Source organism: Mus musculus, chromosome 5 (assembly GCF_000001635.26).
Source record: "Mus musculus strain C57BL/6J chromosome 5, GRCm38.p6 C57BL/6J".
Classification (NCBI taxonomy): Eukaryota; Metazoa; Chordata; class Mammalia; order Rodentia; family Muridae; genus Mus; species Mus musculus.
Genome location: NC_000071.6, coordinates 97,325,904 through 97,349,432, shown reverse-complemented (window position 1 = coordinate 97,349,432; position 23,529 = coordinate 97,325,904). Strand labels below are relative to the sequence as shown.

At 39.3% G+C, this 23,529-nt stretch overlaps 1 long non-coding RNA gene across 1 annotated transcript; it reads right to left on the bottom strand.

The window, feature by feature from the left end:
* Positions 1–993: 993 nt before the first annotated feature.
* Gm33969 lies at positions 994–23,529 on the bottom strand. Its single transcript, XR_389367.1, has 3 exons — positions 23,441–23,529; positions 2,262–2,378; positions 994–1,175 (listed from the first exon to the last, which is right to left on the bottom strand). It is a non-coding gene; the product is annotated as a predicted gene, 33969 (long non-coding RNA).

Here is a 23,529-nt window from a genome sequence, read left to right as displayed (position 1 = left end):
GAATGGCTACATGGACCCTGTCCCTCACCCCCCACCCCCGTCACTTAGTCACCTATGCGTAATCTCTGTGTCCAACTTGTTGAGTGATTAAACCAGCATTGTTCCCAATAGGATCCATAGATTTTATTTTACTCTGGGATAACTCTGAAACTGATGTGAATGTACCCTTTCCAGAGAGGCAGTGCTGGCTCTCTGTAGCACAATTAAAGCGTTCAGCGTCCCCCCACCCCCACCCCACTTTGTAAACCCCAGGTAAAGCTTCCTTCGCCCGCACTTCACCTCTTGTTCTTCACAGCTCAGTACTAATCATCAGCCCATAATGCAGTGTAGAATTGCCAACCGCATCCCGATGATGTAGTTATTTCCAATTGGCACTTGGGAGCAGTGAGGATAGGAGGCATTACTCATAGCCAAGAGTACAGATGTTTCTAATTGCTTTCCATTACCAAGAATAACAGCTGTTTACATCTATCAGCAAATAATTCACAAGAGCTCCAGACTATTAAGATAACACACCCCACCTGGTCACCATCACAAGTTGTCAAGGCCAAGATAGAGGCTGCCAGAATCCTCTTCTGCATTTCTGTTCACCAACTGACAGCATGTGTCACCTTCAGATATCCTTATGCTACCCCACAAGCTCTGGCTTCTTGGTGGCCTGACACATCAAATGGACATATGGATTCTTCATGGCTTTGCAGTAAATGTTTTATGGTTCTCTTGCAGCCAAGGGCAGCTGACGTGGAGAAGCGAGGGATTTGCAAATAGCCTGATGGAAGGATTTCCACACTTTTTTTTTTTTTCTGCAGAGGAGGAAGAAGTGTTATTCTTGCAGAAGATTGACAGATGCGATGTGCTCAACTCCCTTTAACGCACCAGCAAATTGCAGTGGGTGATAGATCGTGTGGCTCAGTAGCATCCCAGGGACCTGGTCACGTGCTTGGCTACCATCCCCCCCCCTCCCCAAATGGACAGACAGTGTTGACAGTTCAGTGAACTCTATCACATACTTTTATTGGCCACAGAAGGATACAGATATTCCAACACATCAGAGATATTGGCGTTTTAAAAGGCCAGCAGCCTCTCCTGGTCAACGCAACATTGATCCTCACAACATGCTGGTTCTGGCCTCATTCGAAGTGGCTCAGGCAATTAGTCTCTACCATTTGGTCTCCCTGTGAAGACAATTCCAGGGACTAATGTAATTTCATACAGTCTAGCATCTCTTAACATTTATGTTGACTTATGACACATTTAAGCACATTTTTGTGTTTTAATATTGTTTTACTGTGTTCACTGTAGATGTGCTACGCTACAAAGTGACACTCTTATGCAGCTGTCTGTTGTACGATCAGCATCTTTCCCTCGTGCTCCCCTCCCCTCTCTCCCCACTCCTGTTAGCTCCCTTTGTTTCTCTAGAGAGCTTCCTACTGATGTACATATAACATATACATGTGTGATTTTATGTGCCTATATCAGATCTAGGAACTACAAGTGTGTGTGCAGGGGGGCATGCAGTACTTGTCTTTCTGAGGCTGGCTCAACTCATTTCATATGAATATCTCTAGTTGCATCCATTTTCCTACAAATGACGCAAATTCTTCTTTATGACTAGAAAAACTTGATTGTGTATGTAGAGTATATTTGCTTTTTCTATTTGTCCCAGAACAGCCATTGCAAATAGTGCTACAATAAATGTTGATATGCAAGGATCTGTGTACCACAATGACTTGGAATCTCTGAGTAAATTTCCAGGAGGGATACAACCAGGTCTTTATAGTAGGCTTTTGAGGAACCTTCACAATAATTTCCATACTGACTGGACTCACTTATATTTCACCTCAAGTATGTAAGACTTCCTGCTTATCCACAGCCTTGCCAACATTTATTGTTAAATGTTTTCTTAATGGCTGCCATTCTGACTAGAGTGAGGCTGAGGACTTGTGCACATGTTTACTGGTCATTTGTAGTTCATCCTTTTCATAATTGTTCATTTTGTTATCCCATTTATTAATTGAGTCTCTCCCCCACACACTTCTTCCTTTTCTTTTTTAGTAGTACTCAATTCATGCATTTGGAGTCAAACTGTCCTTGCACTGGAGTCAAACACTACCCCTGAGTTATAGGCCTAGCCTTTATTTGAGTTCTTGTCTAGCTGGAACAGGTCCTTTGCATATTCTGGACACCAATCCCCTCACATAAACGTGGTTATCACAAACCATCTATACCATTTTAGTGTAAAGACTAGCATTCAGCATTACCTGGGGATGCTAATCTGCTGTGGTTTCACTGGAAAGCAGAGTGAGGAGGCTGAAGTGCAGTGCTGACGCGGTGTCCCAGTCCCACCAATGAGCAGCAGCAGCACAAGCTCCGCTAAGCTATCAAGAAACCATGACATTTATTATACAGAGGCAAACATAGCTCATAGATATTTAAAATAAAAAAGTGCAGTGTCTTTAATTGTTCCTCAACACAGTTCCATTCGGAAGCCTGGAACCCTGTGTGATCTGAGCTATGTTGAGAACCTTGCACATTAACATGTCTGAGATGGTTTGTCATTTCTTTTGTACTTCTCCATTTGAGATTGAAAATTGGTCCTAATTACATGCAGAGCGATAAAACACACACTCTGTACTCAGTGCTGCCTGACCTTAGTGGAATGAAGAGCTTTTCCCAGGGGTAACTTGGACAGGGTGGTAAAGCAGGGGAGGTTCTGGCCATCAGACTCCTTGAAACTTGTTCATCTTCTGGTAATTCTTTTTTTTTTTTTTTTTTTTTGTTTTGTTTTTATTTTTTTTTTTCCATTTTTTATTAGGTATTTAGCTCATTTACATTTCCAATGCTATACCAAAAGTCCCCCTTACCCACCCACTGGTAATTCTTCCACAGTTCTTCCTGTATATGAAAGCAATCTAAAGGAGTGAAAGGTAACCTTGATGCAGGCTTTATAATGGTGGACACTGTAAATGTCCGGATAGGCTACACTGTAACTTATTTCTTCTCCATGATAGATGAAAGAAAACTAGCATTTATCTCAGAGAATGTTTTGCATTTTTCATTTGGAAATGATTATTAATTTAAAAGAACTTTGGAAAACTTTACAGATCCTTCAGATTTTCCTACCCTGATTTATCAATACTCTGGATATTCAAATTTCCCATTGCTAATGTCCATGTTGAAATATTAGCTCTTAATAAACATTACAAACTCTCTCTTATGTGTATATTTAAAGGATGCAGGAAAACAGCCAATTATTAATTCGATTGCAAGCGGAATGACGCTAATACAGGACGGGTGAACACACTTGCTTTGGGCTGGCATGATATGGCATGCGAGTTGGCATGCAGTGTTAAGTGAACATACGGCAGGCAGAAGCTGCTGTTCCCTCCGAGGAAGCAGCAACGGAAACGTCAGCTCCCACAGTACTGAAGACACACACCCTAAAACTCCCCAGAGCTGCAAGGGCTGAACGCATGTGCCATTTCCCAGCCATAGGACTGGGGGATAAATGTACTGGGGTGTCACACCAACAATTATGAGAACTGAAAGTCTATTTCCCCAAAAGAGCAGAGGAAATACAACTAGAGGTTTATACCAAAGCCACTGGGTCTGTACAGTACCAGGTAATATTTCATTAGATTTTAGTTACTGTGACAAAACACCCAAGACAGATAAACTTAAAGAAAAGAAGGTTGACTCTTGGTTTAGGAGGTTTCCATCCATGGTCATTTAACTCTGATTTTTTAGGTGAAATAATGAGACAGATCATAATACCGGCAAGAATGCTGTAGAACAAAGCTACAAAGGAGTTTATCATATATATATATACATATGATATATGTGTGTGTGTCATATATATCATATTATATGTATCATACACATCATATATACCTATATGTGTGTATATACATATATATGTGTGTATCAATATATGTGTGTACATATGAATATATACACACACATACATATATATCTGGAGATTGGGAAACAGAGACAGAGAGATACTGAGAGATAGAGACAGACAGAGTGAGCTCACCCTTCAAGGACACAGTCTAAATGATCTACTTTTTCCAAGTAGGTTTCACTTCCTGAAGTTTTTACTTCCTCCAATAACCCAGAAAGTTTTGAAACAATTAACAACTTAATCAGTGGATGATGTCTGAGCCCTCAGGATCCACTTCCAACCCAAGGCTGCATCTCTGATTATTGCTGTGTGAGGCCCACATCTTCAATCTGTGATGGATATAGTAACTTTCTCCTGGGTAGACTTTAGCCAGTCAAGGGCTTCAAGCCTGTCTCTAAGGAAGTGTGTGTTTACAACTGGAGGGTAGGTGATGCCTCTGGCTACTACTTCTCACAGTGAATAGTGCAGAAACATTTCAGGACTTGTTCAAGCATTTAGCTTTGGGAGAATTCCACTGCTACAGTGGCCCATCCTTTATCACCAAGCCTCTTGCCAAGGGCACTGTTCATCACTCTGAAAACTCATCTGACTTTTACCCAAGTCTCTGTTACTGAGTACATTCTGCTTCCTGTGGCAGGAAATGCATTTAGTAAGAGATGGCTGGCCAATGTATTTTGAACACTATTATTGTTTCTCTTAACTTTTTCTTAATCAAACTGTTCAATGAACTAAACGCAGAGGAAGATCATGATGAAAGTCTTTCTTGCTATTTATATCTACTCAAAACATTCCTCTTTACTTAAAAATATCATACTACAATATGTGACTATTTCCATTCAAGAGCCTTTATGAATTAAAGTTGACTGGATTAAATATGCTTTTTATCTTTCAATAGTATTTTTTACTTAAATGAACAGTTTTGATTTCATCATTTAGTTGATCGGTGAATTAGTAGGGAATAGGAGAGGGGTGTATGAGTCTGCTGGCAGCCTCCAGAACTCCTTGCACTCTGATGACTTGCAAAAGCTCACCAATGCCATCAACTGAAAGAAGACATTTACATTTTTTTCTTCTCCCTCCCAACCCCCCACCCCCACTGAATGAATCCATACCTGAAGGTATGCTAAACTGTTAGCTTTTGTAAAGACTTTGCTTCTGGCCATTTGCATTAGATAAATGCAGGCCGGGAAGGCAAACTACCAGATATCGCGGGATTTCCACCACCTAAGTAGCCCAAACCTGAATAGTTACCATGGCTGAAAAGCTGGGTTTCTTTTGTCTTCCTCTGCACAATTCTTTATCTGCTATCTATCTGTCTGTCTGTCTGTCTATCTATCTATCTATCTATCATCTATTTTTTATCATTAGTGAACAGCTCTGAGTGATTTTATTTATTTATTTTTTTTCAGAGATGAAGAAGAGCCTAACCATCCGGCATACCAGAATGCTTTTAGAAGAACTACCCCTGCTGTAGTGCCTAACCTGCCCTCCACAGAGGGTTCACCTCTGCAAGTGCTGACCACAATAGACACCATTACTAAACAGCAAGTGATCAGGGCTTGGTAGAGACCATGAACAAACACTTCATGTTCTGTTAAAACCCTGATTTCCCCTCTAATGATGCTATAGGGAAGAGAGTAGGTGAGAGCAGGTGGGTAGGGGAGAAGGGCATCTAAGTGTTATGGATAAATTGGAGGAGGAAAGCCAGGGATGTGAATGATCTGGGATGCAGAAACACACACTTGCCAATCACCAAAGAACAAAGAAGGCTTTTAATGGGATTTCAAACGTAATTCTGAAGAAGAGAAATAACTCCTTTAGGACAGATAAAGAACAAGGGATACTTGTTATTATTTGTTTCATGCAAATTCATGTTTTGCACACATCTCTAACTCTAAAACATCACACTATGGTCCTTGCTGTATGTGGGGTTTCTCTGCTGTCAGGCTTAGCAAGTTTATCTTTCCTCGTTTTCAATGGGTGTTCTAGCTCTTCCTTGCATCCAGCAATATAAATGAAATTAACTGTACTTCTAGTGACTTGATTATCCAGTTTCCCCCAAAATCACATTAGGATTACTTAAAGCCTATGAATCGTGAAATTTCTCATCATACAGACAGTAATTTCAAAGAGTTGTAGGCTCTCCTTAGGTGCACACAGTTCTTTCCAAGGTGGCCATAATTAGCAGGTCTTTGACAATCTGTAGAGAATGGATAGTGTCATCTATAAAGAGAAGATTGTGCATAGATAACTGGACTTCTGAACTTCAGGATTTTAGGATTTTTAATCTACATAGCTGGTTTTTCAGAGATGATCTAGAAGACCCACCAGCATTTAAAGCAAAACCTTCCACGGAGCTGTTCTGCAGGGTTCTATACACATGCAAGCCATTTCTCTTCAACCCGAAGCACTTAAAGTGGCACAGACACAACTACACTGCAGAGAGATACCTCACTGTCCCACAGTCCCCAAATCCTACAGTGGTCAGGCAGACTGCTCGCTCAGTGATTATTCTTTCCGGTCAGTCCACGTGTGAGTTTTGGCTTAGGCTCAGGTGCACTGCGCCCTATTCTCTTCCTGCTATTCCTCTCTAGTCATTAATGAGAGTTAATGTGAGAACCATGACCTTCCGAACTGTTCTGTGTGACTGATTCTTAGACACTATTATTTATATAGTTTACTTAGTAAATATGATGATGGTACATCATGACTTTCAGAATATATGCAATGTTCCCTTGAAGGTGCTTTAGAGGTTATCTGGGACTTGGATCCAATGAAACCAATATTTGAAGTACATAAAGCAGATGGCTCTCTTGCTTCCATTGTCTAGCCAGACTAAAATCGAGAGCCAAACTTTACCAATGTTATTAACAAGAGACAACATTTAGAAGTTATAACTAAGCAGTTTGTGTAGCTCTGGTGTCATTGATTTTAGCCCTTTCAAAGGATACTAGTCAAAACTGTGTCTATTTGCTTAGTGCTCTAAAGGCCTATTAATACAATTTTAAAACATGATATATACCCTAAAGACCCAAGAACATCTAGTGATGGCTCTAGAGCACTACAGAAGCAATATTTGGAACAGACTTTTATACAGGGAATAATTGGACTCAGTCAGCTAAATATTTATAAATTTATGTATAAATGGATAGATAGATAGATAGATAGATAGATAGATAACAGATTTAAAAGTATGGAAGGAGATATGTGGGAAATGTCTCTAGGGAATTGGAGGGAGAGTAGGATATTGGAATGATGTGTATATATATATATATATATATATATCACTATATATATATCACTATATATATATCACTAATGTGTATGTATATATATATATATAAAATACACACATACATATATGTACATATACTTATATATGTGTATATAAGAAATTGTCAAAGAACAAATAAAGTTATTATAAATATAATTTAAATGATATCTGAGGGTGTATCTCAGTAATAGAGAGAATTTCCTAGCATGTACAATCCCTATGTTTCTGTTTTTAAAAGAAATATTTAAGATTGCATCTTTGATTCCTATTTTCCCAGACTGTAAAGCAAATATTTTTAGAAATAAGGAAGATATATTCTACTGAAGAGCTGATCTGTTCTAAGTTTCAGACAGAGTGGATGCTTCACTTCAGGGTACCTGGATTTACACAAAGTTCCCTTTGTTTGTTGTTGTTGTTGATGATATTATTTGCTTCTTTGTTTTGAGACAGGGTCTCTCTATGTAGTTCTGGCACTCCTGAAACTTGATCTAGATCAGATTGCTCTCAAACTTACAGAGATCCTCCTGCCTCTGCATTTCTTATGCTGAGATTAAATACAGGCACCACCATGCCCAGCTCTTGTTACATTTCGGTAGAGTTTAATTCCTGGCCAAGTCTGTGTTCAGGTTACTAGCAATAAATATTGGATACAATTTAAAGCCAACTGGCTGCAGTCCCTCATAGGCTTTCCCAGCCCATAGAATAAAAACCAGAAACAAAGAATTTTATGTAAAGCCAAGCCCACCCTGCCCTACCCAGCAGAGGTTGAGAATGACTTAGTTGGGTGCCAATCAGCCACTTGTTTTTGATGACTATATAATCTGGAAACTGACTTAGAATATACCATGGCATTTTGAAAAGCTTGTAATTTAGTGATAGTATACTTTTTGTATTTTCCAAAATTCTAATGTTAAAACAGGTGGCAAAAACAAAACTAGGAACATTGACAACAAAATGGAAAAACAAAATCCTTATTAACCTCAAAATAAAAATGGAGAAGACTAAATCACTAAGAGCTGCAGTGTGTGTGGAATATGTGTATGTATGTGTGTGCGATGTGTGTATGTATATCTATGAGTGTGTGGTTTGTATGTATGTGTGTCTATGTGTATGTGTGTATGTATGTTTTGTGTGTATGTGTGTCTATGTGTGTGGTATGTGTACATGTGTGTGTATATTTGTATGGTGTGTATGTGTGTGTGGCATATGTAAGTGTGTGGTGTGTGGTATATGTTTATATGTGTGTGTGGTATGTGTATTTATGTGTGTGTATAGTGTATGCATGTATGTGTTTCTATGTGTATATTTATGTGTATATGTGTTGTGTGATATGTGTGTGTAGTATGTATGTGTATGTATATGAGTGCATGTGTGAGTATATGTGTGTGTGTATGGGTGTATGTGTAAGCTGCAAGTAAAAGTGGAAGACAACAATATTTATCATACCTAGTAACCTCATGTGAAGATGCTCTCAGAATTCCAAATGTCTTCTAGGAAATACAGAGTACCATACTGAGAACCCAATATAGGTGTTGTAGAACACAGAACCGGGCTACAAGGAAGGCACTTTTGACTTGATATTTTATAAATTCCTCAACCATATCACCATATTTAGAATATACATCCCAAAGTGGAAAAAAATGAAAAAGACATGAATGTAAGACATGTTATAAGATGAAAAAAAGAGGAACACTTGGATGAAATCAGCCAAACTACTTCCTGCTGATTAGAGATATCCAGTTCGTTAGGCAAGTTTCTTTTTCTTGTTTCTTATTTGTACATGACTACTCAACAAACCACAACCAACAACAACCTTCAGCAACAAACCAACCATCCACCCCACCTCTCAGGGCCCTAGCACTTATACACCCTCTGAAAATTCCCCAGAATTCCAGCTGTCACACAATTGTAGAAACTCTCTCCCACTGGCAAAATCACACCTCTGTCAGAGCACGAGGCAAACCAAAGTCAGCTTCTGTAGACAATATGAAGCAGCCTCATGTCCCACACCTGGAATTAAGATGAAAACATATTCTTACAATATTTCTGTGTTTCTAAAAGAAACCCAAAACTCCAAATTGTCGCTATATAAATATGCGTAAGTAGTGAATATAATCACACGGCCTTCTCAAGCGTTCTTATCACTCCCTGCCCCACGTGCCTTCACCAGCCTGATTTCTAACAACACAGACTAATTTCACTTTATTCTCTATTTCATCTAGACATAGACATGTGCTATTTTGTAAGATCCATCCATGTTAGTGTGTGTAATTACAGTTCATTACCATGCATGTAAAGTCTCCCTGTGTGGCTACAGCATACTGATTCACCTACTCTGTTGTTGAGGATCTATTATGATAAAACTCTTTAGATTGTTTATGGGTTTATCACATTGTAAAATTGTAATACTCTTGTAAACATAATTTCATGTCTCTAAGTAACAACATATGTGCATTTCAGGTGACTAATTGCAGTGATGGGTCACTGTGTGAGTGTGTGTGTGTGTGTGTGTGTGTGCGTGCGCGCATGCATGCATAGTCAAGCTTCATTTGGCTTGGCAAACAAAGGCAAAATACCTTTTCTCATTTTTCTAATGGATTACTTGCTTAAAAATTTTTTCAAAGTATTATCCACAATGGGTATGTGCTTTGATATGATTTGATCTCACCTGTTTTGTCTTTTTACTGTCTTAAAATATCTTTCAGAGAATGATAGTACTGTATAATCAGGGTTTTCTGAAAGAACAGAACTGATAGAATATATATATATGTATGATTTATTAGATTGGCTTATAGAATGTGGTCCAATTCGTCCAACAGTGCAACAGTGGCTATCTCATGACAGAAAAAGAACATCTGGTATTTGTTCAGTCTCCAAGGCTGGGTGTTTGCAGACTCAGTCTGGTGCTGGGGTGTCAGGGAACCACTGGTCATCTATCTGTATTAGAATCCTAAAGAACATGAATTTAATACCAGCGGCAACAGGACTAATGAACTTGCCAGAGAGAGTTAGGGCAAGCAAGCAATAAGCGTTCTTCTGTGTCCTTTTATTTGGACAGCTGACAGAGGGTGTGACCCAGATTTAGGGTGGAGCTTCCTGCATCAAATAATCTGATTAAGAAAATCTCTCACAGGAGTGCCTAGCAGCTTGGGTTTTAGTCGATTCCAAATGAAGTCAAGTTGGCAACCAAATTTAGCCATAAGAACTATTTAACTTTTATATAGTCTGTGCATTTAAAAGATTTTCTTGAGGGAATCCTTTCTCATTGTTGGTGAAAATGTAAATTGATAAAGCCATTATGGAAAAATGTTTGGAGGCGCCACAAAAAACCAAAACAAAACAAACATGAAAACTTAAAAATAGAGGTTCCATATGATATAGCAATTCCACTTTGAAGTGTATATCTAAAAGAATTAAGAACACTGTCATACAGCAGTAACTGCTCCTGTACTCACTGTGGTGTCCATCATTTAAATAGCAAAGTAAATCCTGCGAGTGGGTAAAAAAGCAAATATCTCACACACAGTATATACACATGCATGCATACATGCATACATACATGCACAAACACATTCACACACATACACTCACACAAACTCACACACATGCACATGCACACACATGCACACACACATGCATACACACTCACACTCACATGCACGCACACATGCATATATACATATATATATGTATATATATATATACACACATATATATATGTGTATATATATACATATATATATATATATATATATATATATATATATATGTATATATATACTCACACACATGCACAGACCCAGTTAGACACACAGGCACATACACATGCATACATACATGCTCACATGCACTCATACACACATGCACAACACATATATACACATATGTATACACACTCACACAATCCATTCACACATGTACATACACACGCCTATGTGTACACATGCACACATATGCATACACACATGCACACATGTGTACACATATATACATGCATGCATAAACACACTCACACACCTGCATATATGTATATGTATATGATGTATATGTATATATGTATATATATACATACATACATATATATATATATATATATATATATATATATACTCACATACACACATGCATAGATCCACTCAGACACACATGCATACACATACATACACACACTAACACACTCACACAGAGACACACATGCATACACAGATGCACACATATATTCACACACATGCATACACAGATGCACACATATATTCACACACATGCATACACACCATATATACATGCCCACACATGCACACACACATGCACGCATACATGTGCACACATGTGCACACACACACATGTGCACACATGTGCACACACACACACACATTACTCAACCTTGAAAGAAGAAAAACATGTTGATAAGCCATGGAAGACTCTGTGTGAAATGAAACAATCTAGATTTAAAAATAAACTGAAAAATTTCATAGGATCTCACTTACATGAAGAATCTAATAGAGTAAACCCCATTAAAAAAATAGAGGAGTGCCTTCCAAAGGCTTATATAGGGGAAATGAGGACAACTTGGTTGGATATGAACTTGCAGCTGTTAGATAGATAATATCAAGACTGACACATACTGTGAAGCTGCAGATAATAATGCATGCATCAATTTTACTAAGAGCAGCTCTTAATACAGAAAAGTGAGCATGCATGTTAATCACTGTGACAAGGAGCCTTTGAGTTGAAATTTATTTTAGCTCATGGATTCCAAGGTCTCAGTGCATGGTTGGTTGGCCTTTTGTTTTGGGGGCCCATGGCAAGCTGTCTTGGGGTAGAGAGGTAGGATAGAGGAAACTACTCACTAAGTAACTAGGAAGCAGGGGGAGGGACGGCCATAGCTATCAGTATGTTTCAGCATAGTCCCCCAGAGACTCCTTCCTTCTGCTAGGGAGCAAATGGCTTCTAAATACTCCAGAACTCCCCAGTAAGTACACGGGCCAGTGACCAAGTTAACAGATAAGCCTTTGGGGACATTTACAATCCAGTCCACAACATGATGTGAAGATGGATATGCCAGTCAGCTTCATTTGGTGCAATCATTCCTCAATGTACAAATAGATCAAAACATCTAGTTTTACACTTTGAATCTATACAGATTGTATTTATACATACATGTGACAAAAAGAATGCTCTTTAAGAATGATCTAGAGCCCGGAAGGGGATAGGAAGATGAATAGAGTCAAGAGATCGAACCACCAACTGAAGAGCAATTCAGGAACTGGACCAAGGTCCCCAGCACAAATGTAGGAGATATGCAGCTTGGCCTTCATGAAGGTCCCCCAGCAATTGAAGGGAGGACTGTCCCTAAAGCTATTGCTGGTCTGTGGAATCTATTTCTCTGGCTTGCCTGCCTTGTCTGGACACAATGGGACAGGATGTGTCTAGTCCTGCAAGGACTTCATGTGCCAGGGTTGGGGGATACCCAGTGGCCAGGCCTCTACCCATCAGAGGAAAAGAGGGGGGTGGGACTGTGCTAAGGAGAAAACGAGAGGGGGGCAGCAACCAAGATGTAAAGTGAATGAATAAATAAATTAATCAAGGTAATGGCCTGGTTCATTTCTGCTGGAAGACTAGAAATGCCATCTTCCTCTCAGCCCTTGCATGTGTGTATCAACACATAAGCACACAGGTATGTAACTGAGAATTTGCTTCTCGTGAGGTTCTTTGATTACATGTAAAATTATTTTGTAAAAGGTTTTCAATAACTCTTTACATGAAATGAGTACAGTTTTTCTCAACTCGGGATATTTCTAGCCTTTTATCTGACTTATGTTACCTCTTGGAATTTTTGCTGAGATCGTGTGGTAAAGGACCTTGAAATGCTATCTGGAGAGTTAGGCAGGTCCAGTGTTGGTGGTTGCTATGATACCATGACTAGTCAAACTCAGCACCACACAGACAATTATTAACATCTTAGTGTACTGCCTCCCTTATTTTATTGGCTTTTAAGCAACATTGTAGCAATACGTAGGCATATGAATGAAGATCAACTGAAACAATGCATATAAAACGCCTAACATGGAAGTTGGCTAAAGTTGTTTCAAAGTCAGTTATTATGTTTTATAACTATGCTAGAAATATAACCAAACTAGAAGATGGAGTCAAAAATCACTAATTGAAAAAATAGCATTATTTTGCAAGGGGAGAACCATTTACTTCTTTGTGTCTACAATAAGTAACTTTGTTTCATTGTTATTCATCTTTATTACTTCTTCTCTAACTCTTTCCAGTGTTTTCTCCCCGTGACTTAAAACCAAATATTATGTACAAAACATTTTAAAATTCTGAAAATTTCTACTGTCAGATATTATGAAATGAATGGAGTTTTAACATATAAGACTCTCAAATTGTATCCAATATCACTGTTAAGAACCTCAGGAGCTTGGAAGTAGCTATGTCAGCTTTGGCTCCATGCCTAATTTTATCTTATGTAAAATGATAACAAAAATGCTATCAAAATTAAGTGAGATAAAGTTTATAGAACAATTAATTCCAATGCTTTCACAGAATAGCCTCTATTCAAATGTCAACTAGTGTATAAATAGTATATATCTGTGTATATAGATACCTCAATATTGTTTCTTCTAAGAAAATATCAATATTTTTAAAGTTTTCTTTAAATTTTCATAAGATACTATACATTTCATCCATACACTATTTTATTTAATAAAAATGTATTAAACTCAATGTAGTTCAGCACTGTGCTATCCTCTAAGGAACAGCAGACACAAAGGCCAGTATTGATACTTTGATAATGGCTATGCTTTTAAAATGATTTATGCTGGTCTGCTGGTCTTTAAAACTTCTTATTTTAGTTTTTACTTTTAGGTCTAAGGATAATTTACAATGAGAATGTACCTGCCATGCTACACTGGAACAATTCTGTTTGCTCTGAGGCTACAAAAAGGAACTAAAAAAAAAAAAACAAAAAAAAACAAAAAAAAAAACAAAAAACTGAAAGCATCCTTGGCTGGCATGGAAACGCTTTATGTCCTTTTATATATTATGACAAGTTGCAAAGTACCTGATTTTTTTGTGTGATGAGCACAAGACAGATAAGCAGAAATGTGTCTGTCTTGAAAGACGTCTGTAAAATCTACAGCGATTAATCTCTCTAGAGTGAGTCAGCTGAGGTGGATCTGCATGAGCCATTCATCAACTGCCACCCATCCATCACATAGAGCCTGTCACACAGCATGTAGGAACTGCCACTCCCGCCTCAGGCCTGGGTTCCTGGGATTCTGTCTAAGGCAGAGCAAGCCTGGGGAAGTTATTTATATTTGTCTGATAAGGGAGAATCTGGAACTCTTCATACTCAATGCTACAATGATTTCAATGAAGATGTCAACAAAAAACTACATAGCACCCTGACACATAGCTCATCTATTTTTGGTGAATGAAAGTCTGGCAGTGTCCTCAAATCACATTTAAAGTCCAGGTATTATAGAACATGTTTGTTGCTGCATGCATATCATTAATACCTTCATTAAAAATAATCCTGGCACCCCTACACCTACTGCCATATTTACCAATCCTTATTCTTAAAGTTATTTACTCATTCCTCATTTCTGTGGTCAGACATTCACTGCTCTCCCAAAATCACACATCTGAGGATGACAATGGCTCAATTCTTGCCATTCTCAACAAGCAAACTTTACAACATTTTTCTTTAAGAAAAAAACAAAAGATTTTCCTCCTAGTTTACAGTCATTGTCTCCAACTGTTTTAAAAGATTAGATGTTGACTTGCTTCTGAACTCAACTTTTCATAATTCTTCTACCCCAGGCAATCTCTTCCTGCCCAGTGACTTTATATATCATCATTACAACGGATGCCACACTATGTAACCTAGCTTGATGTCTCCCAAATTCCACATGCTTGTATCCAGCTGCCTTTTCAATGACTCCCTTCGAAGGAATACAATACATTCAAGTTTAATATATCTAAATCAAATTCTTGATCTGCCCCCGGTCCAATATGCCTATCAGGTCACAGTGAGGCATGTCTATCATCTTGGGAGGCAAAGGCAGAGGATCACAATAATTCCAAACCAGCCTGGGCTACATAGAGTTCTGTGTCATCTAGTCTTTTAAGTCTTTGCTTTCATTCCCTATACTATCAGCTAGAAGTTCTGTTGACATTAACTTCAAAATATATTCCTAATCTAATTATTTCTCACCCTTCTAGTTCCCTGAACCCAGCTGTTATAATTTCAGTATTATAACTTCACTTCTATAACTTCACTGGCCCCTAACTTTTCCCACTGCATTCTATCCTGTCCTTTTGTGTATTCTCCATTTATATGCATTTTTAAAAGATTTCTTCTTCATTTTATGCATATAGACGAGAGCCTATGTGTGTGGACGAATGCTATGCACACGTGTGCAGAGTGAATGAGGAATCCTGAAGAGGGCATTGGATCTCCTGGAATGGGAGTTATAGACAGCTGTGAGCCACCAGAATTTGGTGCTGAGAACCAAACCCTGGCCCTGGGCTATAGCAGCAAGTCCTCTTAAGCAAGCAATCTCTCCAGGTCCCATCCACAGGCACTTTCTGAAATTATGTATGATGGGTACCCGCATAAGAAAGCTGTGAACATACTGTGAACTATGGAAGGGGCAGAATTGAAATGTTCTTCCCACGTGGCCTTCTAGAGAGAACTGTGTGAGCTATGGTCAGTGACTGCATTTGAAAGCAAACACATGAAAGAAAGGCTCTGGCATGTCTCCATTGTCTCAGTGGGAAATGCAAAGGTCTGGGAGGAGTATTCTTGTCTCATTTTACATGAGCAAAGATGATAAAACACAATACCACATGTATTTCCTCACTGTACTTGAATATGTTTAAGTTAGCTATAAACGGCACCTTGTGTTTTGCTTGCTTTAATAATAAAAATGAGAAGTGCCTTTGCACTCAGCTTGAGCTCAAAGGCTTGGAGTTCATAGATTACCTCCACCCAGATCTTTGGTTTATCTTTGTTTGTTTGTTTATGCTGGTTCAAACTTCTGGAGTTTGACACCTTTGATCCTCAGAGGCTAAAACCTCATTAACCACAGGACAGTTGGTAAGTGGTGACCAATGCAGTTTCGAAGCGTAGGGTGGAGATCCCCTAAGGATCATCAGTTCGAAAGCTAACCCAGGATATCTACAGGAAGTAGGGTACAAGGGCCAAGACTGGCGACACAAAAATAGGACAAAATCAAAGTGAAAGTGCAGAATTTACCTAGAGGATTATCTGAAAACTTTAAGGGCTTCATTTAAAACATCTGGAGTACCAATGCCCCAAACTTCCAGCAAGAACTTCCGGGTTCTGCCTAAGTACATTGAAAGGCACCAATATTCCCTCTATTCCAACCCCCCATCCCCAGTCCCCAATCCCCCAGCCCCAGAGACATTAATGGGAAAAGACTGGAAGACTTGGCGGGACTTTCAGACAGACTCCTGGCAGCAGGGGTGGGGGCAGGGAGCATGTTAACGTTAACTAAGGAAAGAAAGAAATCTTTGAAACAAAGAATGGACATGCCTGGGCTGAAATTGGATGGAGGCAAAGCAAGTCTGTGTGATTCATGAACTGTATGCTCTCTAGGTTGAGCTCTTGTCCGGGTTGTATTTGACAAAGCGTCTGCATAGACATGGACATATTTTTGCTTGCCAAATTCTGGGATTGTAATATCTGTTTGCCAACGGCCATTTGTTGTTGTTCCTGAGGGGTTAATTCTGAAGTGGTCTAATTCCCAACTCAGAAAAATGAAACACTGTAGAACTATGCACTGTGGGAGGGGGAGGGAGCTGTTGTTGTTCATCTGTTTCTTGCTTAGGTGAAATTTTGCTTGCAAAATTGAGTAGGTTTGTGAGTTTCAGGCAGTCAGTGGCCTTTCCGGCGGGTGTTAGATAAAGCAGGCAGGAGACTAAAGTATCCAGTCAGTACTGGTACTGAAAAATGGCTTCTTTTTCTTACTTGGTTGTTTTGTCATATTTAAATTCATTTATTTTTCTATTTATCTTATTTTGTTTTATCGTTATTATTATTCCTTAGATGCCTGCTTGTTTTGTAAAGAGAGACAGAGGGTGGATCCAGAGGCAAAGGGTGGTGGGAGGAACTAGGAGTAGGGGGAGAGGAATTCATAGCCGGAACATACTGTATTAAAAAAAAATCCATTTTCAGTAAAAGAAAAAAATCTAACATCTGCATCAGAACACTTTGATTCTCCATAAACCTCTGTAATGAATTTATAAGCCAATGCTCAGTAGAGTTAGAGTCAAGCCCTTTTTGCATTCTTTATACGAGTGTGCTCATTAATTAAATAAAACAATATAAAGGAAGGGGTGAATGGAATGCACTGTTAGATCTCAGAGTGAACAGCATCGCAGCCTGTGCTCCACTTCTTTCTCAACTGCTGCTCCTCTGAAAAACCTCTGCTCTGTTATCAGAGTACCGACCGACCACCCATTTCCTACTTGTCTGAGCTCTAGAAAATGATTTAAGGAAGAATTTAAGCTAGATGTTTAAGCCTGTTGATGACCCGAGGAGATGCCATTCTCCAATCCTTCCAGTCAACAGTGAAACTTCTTAAAAACCCCAAAGCTTAACTCTTGATTCTAATTAGAAATGGTGCAAGAACTGCAGGCTTCTCTCTTTTGGATAAAATATCAAACAGATTACTGGTCAGTCAGCTTGTGATTCTGACATAGATGTTTTAATTGTTTGGTACTACTGTATTTGTAAGTTATGGTTCGTATCCTAGACTACCAACTGAACTCAAAGGTAGACTACTGTCTATTGATTTTTTTTGAAAGAAAATATGTAAACCATACAAATCTAAATCTCTTACAGGATATTAATATTGAATGAAATGGAAAAATACAATAATTAGTGCAGGGAAAGTATGATTTAAGGATTACAGACAGAACAAACTATGGCTCACTAAGGAGCATATGTAATACTAGGTGGAGAAAGAATACTCAGTAAAGAAATACAGTTGGGTAGAGGTCCTCTCTCTGAGTCTGGGATTCAGACTTCACTAGAGAAAGGAATAGAACTTATTGTCGAGCAAAGAGATCTAATGGCTTCCCCAGGCCAAACTAATGGAAGGTTATTGCATAATCAAAAACTCCTCCAGAGTACAGAGCTAAAACTGGTAAAAGACTTTGCAGTCCAAACTGGAATACCATTCCATGGTGCCAGTGGTCTGAGACCAGCAGATAGGTGGCCACAGTGGAGAGGAATAAAAAGAAATTCCTGGGGTTGGGTCCCTTTGAGTTTTTCCCCCTTCCATGTTAGCGTGTCATCACTGTTTGAGGCTTGTTTAGGCAACAATGTCAAACCGTAGACACCTGGGGAAAACTGAGAGTGGAGACATGGTCTTCCACAGGGAAGAGCCCTGGTTCGGTTATCTGAGATCATATGCCTACGGATAACATTTTATGTACTGAAAAGGGTGTGTTTATGTATTTAGGAGAGAGAGAGAGAGAGAGAGAGAGAGAGAGAGAGAGAGAGAGAGAGAGAGAGAGAGAGAGAGAGAGAGAGAGAGAGAGAGACTGTGTCTGCATAACAATAATTAAAGAAAAAGAGGCCATGAATTTGAGAGCAAGCAAAGGGGGTGGAGTGAGGAAAGAGAAAAGAAGAAATATAATTATGTTATTATTTCAAAAGAAATGAGTGTTAAAAAACTAAAATAACTAAAAGTCTCTTAAAATGCACAGAATTAAATAGTAAAACATTAAAAGCAAGAAAAATTCTCCTTAAGGGATGAGGCCACAACTGTAAAGATATAGTGATTACAAAACATCTTAGGGATCTGCTCACAGGAGTGCCAGTAATACTTGACAGGAAGCCATTCCCAGGATTGCCACTGGAGCCCAATGGATGCATGTACCATTAGATGTCTTCCATATGTGCTATTGGCAACCCTTCATCAGCACTGAGGAGAAGCATCTGGAAGCACATTGGAACTGTGAAGAAAAGCCCTCGTTATCCTCAATGTTCCTATAGTGACCCCTACTGATACAGAAAAACATTATGTCAACTGCAAAGGAAGTGTTGAGGGCCCTGTCTCCCCCAGTACACAGTGTGTAATAACACATGGATTAAGAGCAGAGGAGCCAAAATGTTTCCATATTAACCCTTCTCACACATATGATCTTTCCTACCATAATAAGAATGACTTTAAACATATACTTCCAAAAAAAAAAAAAATACATAGCTATCCTACTTGAAAGTATCAAAATTCTTACCCCATTCCCAAAGCAGATTGCATTCCTGAAGTCATGAATTTGCTGCAGGCTATGCTAACTGTTCTTCAAATCCTGTCACAATTCCATAGAATACCAAAAGGCTAAGTTATGAGGGTAACTGCCACCAATGAGTACCAACAGGTAGAGGTAAAAATGAAGGAAAATAATGAATGGTTGCTATATGGCAAGGCTTCAAACTGAATAGTTGGAATATACATGATGGCTCTTGCTTCTTCATTTGGTCACTATATACATAGATGACTTCCTGTTTCTGATATCACTGGTTTATTTGCCTGGCTGATAGCCAGGATCTCTGCTAGTTGATTCTTCACCTGGTAGAGTAATCCAAATTCTCATTTCCAAAAGATCTTGTCTTCAGTCAGGCTGCCCTTGTTGCTGTTGCCATAGCTGCAGTTTTTCTGATGATTTATCTATTAGGCAGGAAAGTATTAAGAGGCATCTTGGAGAATCCACCCGAGCCTCACTGCTGGCTTCTCTTTCATCACCAGGCAGTCATGTCAACCAGATCCTCAGCTTCTTTCTTTTCTTTTGCATATTTTCCTCCTAGTGACATAAGAACTCCACAGGGGCCAGGTGGGGTCATTGCTGTATACACTGAGGGAGCCATAGGCTCTTGTGTCATCTGCCTTGGTGTCTGAGATCCACAGGAGAGCAGAACTGACTGATCCAGTGACAGGAAACAGGACTCCTGAGATGGGTTCCTATGTGTTATTTTGAGAACTCCTACATTCTAACTCTTAATTCCCAGATGCATATATTCCTAGTAAGCCATATCTCTTTTCAGTTAGAGCAGCTTACTTCTGAGTGGTGAGTAATGTGGGGAGGTTCATTCATCCTATCAATGTGTGCTCATCGATGCCTTTTTTTGCCCTTTCAAACAAGTCTCTTGATCATATATGTGTAGAATAAAATGAGTAAGACAAATAATTCTGTGGCAGAAGAATTGCAGTAAAGATAGGCAATTCTATCTTCAAAATACATCTATTGCAAATCTCCAATTTCTTTAGAATGGAACACATTAAATGCAATTAATTTGCCAGCAAGGTTTGGTTTGTACACCCTGGAGAAAGTGGTTTGCTAAGGACTCCTTGTTTCCCCACTGCCAGTAGGTTAGGCACTCAGCAGTAGTGTTAACAGCTTTGGCAATGGTATACACTGGTGGTAATCTTATGTTATACACACACACGCACACACACACACACACACACACACACACACACACACACACACACACACACACACACATACTGAACAAAGCCGAAGAATGGAACTGTCCAATAAAAAAACAACCCATTTTATCTTTCTAATTAAATTAAAAATATTTTTACTTTTAAGTTTTGTTCATGTGAACTTCTTCCTATCTGTAAATATGTGCACCACATTCAGGCTTGGTGTTTGTGGAAGTCAGAAGATGACATGGGGTCCCCTGGACCTGGAGGTATGGGTGGTTTTGACCCACCATGTGTGTGGTGAGGACCTCCACACGAGTAACATGTTCTGTTAGCCACAGTTATCTCTCTAGCCCCTCATCTCCCCAATTATAAAGATGGATTCTCCAGTGCTCATTAACATGCAAAGGAAGTAGCCTCACAGGGGGATCCTTTCAAACTCACTCCTGCTCTTCTGATTGCTGGCCTTCTAACCCTTTTCCAAGTTCTTGATTATCTAGCTAAACTCTTAACAACAACACATGAATATGCATCTGTACTTCTGCCTATCTTTGCTCAGTATGTAGTAGATATTAGATAGCAACATTAGAATAATGTCAAGGATATGTGCAAGTTGAATTTCTACAAAATGAATAACATTCCATAGATAAGCCAGCCACATGACTCATGATTCCATCTGACTCCCAGGCCTATCTCCTTTCAGGACTGAACCCTGGGAGCATCCACTGTCACCTTTTGTCTTGGTTAGTATAGGGTTTTACTGCTGTGAATAGACACCATGAAGTCTTCTAAAAGATACCATTTAATTGGGGCTGCCTTGCAGGTTCAGAGGTTCAGTCTATTATCATGAAGGTGGGAACATGGCAGTGTCCAGGCAGGCATGGTGCAGGAGGAGCTGAGAGTTCTACATCTTCATCTGAACACTGCTAGAAGAATACTGGCTTTCAGGCAGCTAGCATGAAGTTCTTAAAGCCCACACCCACATTGACACACCTACTCCAACAAGCCACACCTCCAAATAGTGCCACTCCTTGGGCCAAGCATATACAAACCATCACACCTTTCAACTTAATACTAACTCTCTCCTAATCCCCAGAGTGACTTCCAGACTTAGACATTCCTCTGTGACTCCTGCCATAAGACAATTTTCAACAAATATATCTGCTTTCTGTCTAACTCAATGAATTCACTCCATGGGACAGGTCATCTGAATTTCCACTGATGATCACATAACCAGGTAACATAATACAAAACTATGACATTAGTGCTCATGTCCTGAACCTTGACCAAGAGAGACAGAAGAAACATGTAACAGCCCGAAAAGTAAAGCCATTAATTTCTTCCTGTGTTACTGATCCCAAGGGACAAGACCTGCAGACTTGCTCTCCAGACATCTTCTCAGGAAACAGTACTCATGGCAGGGTTTGTGTTTAGGGGTGTGGGCAGGGGTTGGAAATACCTGTAGGCAACTAGTTTTATGAACATTGAATTTACCCAGTGAAGTACTGGTGTATAATAATTGTCCCCAGCTCTGCTTTCTAGGTAGCCTGTGCTAATTTATGCCATATGTACTCTGTGATATTTTGAAGGGAAATTGTGATGTATAGTATATACCTTTCTTAATAGACTTCTTGTATTTTCTCTGGTTTTTAATTTCCATAATTAGTCTTAGTTAGTATGTGGTAACCCAGGTTGTACTTTAGATTTTTTTCAGTTCATAATTAATTTTAAATGTTAAGCTGTAGTAATTTATAAATTACAACCTACATTCTTGCCAAAAGAAAAAGAAGGTTTTAAAAAATCCTAAATTAAATCATATGGAAGTTTTTTAAACTCAGGAACTATTTTTTTAATGGCCATAGTAGTGTGGTTTGTGATAGTGTTTAACAACTGCTTTCCCCCTCCACTCCAATATCTGACACACTGGTATTTAATGAATAGCTACTGACATCGTCATCTCATAAAGATATTCATTATGCTTTTTAAAATTTATTTTTATTTATTTGCATGTGTATGTGTGTGTGCCTCAAGTGTTCAGGCTCACAGTGGACAGAAAAGGTTGGAGTCCCTGGAGCTGAAGTTGTGAGGTGGCTGTGAGCCACCCTATGAGGATCCGAACATGGGATCTCTGGAAGACCAGCGGATCACCTTGATCACTGATCATCTCTCTAGCTGCCCCTGGGTGACATTTTTAAAGAAGAAAACCATAGATTATTGTCAAGAAAGGAGCAGATAGAATGGAGTTTGCCTATTAATCAAACACATTGAACACACAACTTCTTCCAAATGCTAAAATTCCATATGCTCTATTAATTCAAAACTGTTTCTAGATACCTACACACATGTCTGTGTGACTGCCAGTGTGGGTGTGCAGCTGGGTGGGGCTGCAGATCTCATAGCCAACCTTGTAATTCAACTGTGATCCCCAACTCAGCAGCAGCTAACCTCATTGCTGATCACATATCCCTCTGGCTTTGGGTAAATTTTAGCAAGAAATAAAAGATGCTTTGCACTATCCAGTGACACGCCTAGGTCTCATCCTCAGAGACAGCTGGAATATGCTAATCATCACTGCTTATAAAAGAGAGTTCCTTGTGCTGTAAGAAAGGGGCACTTTCAAGGGAGGCGGGTTGATGGTATTTCATGCCGAAGAAAAGACCTTGGAGTATTTGCCAGGCATTGAGAAAGGGTCAGGCAGAGCCCCCCTAAAAGTAGGCAATTTTCCCATCTCCCTGTTAATAACACTTGGCATGCTGAGTTGACTTATCAGACAGATGGTGGACCCCTCACCCTTGTGACCAATGCTGCCTCTCATGCATGGGACCCACAGTAAGCTGCTCCGTATTCAGTTGTGGCTCTGCCTTCCAGTTCTTTCTCCC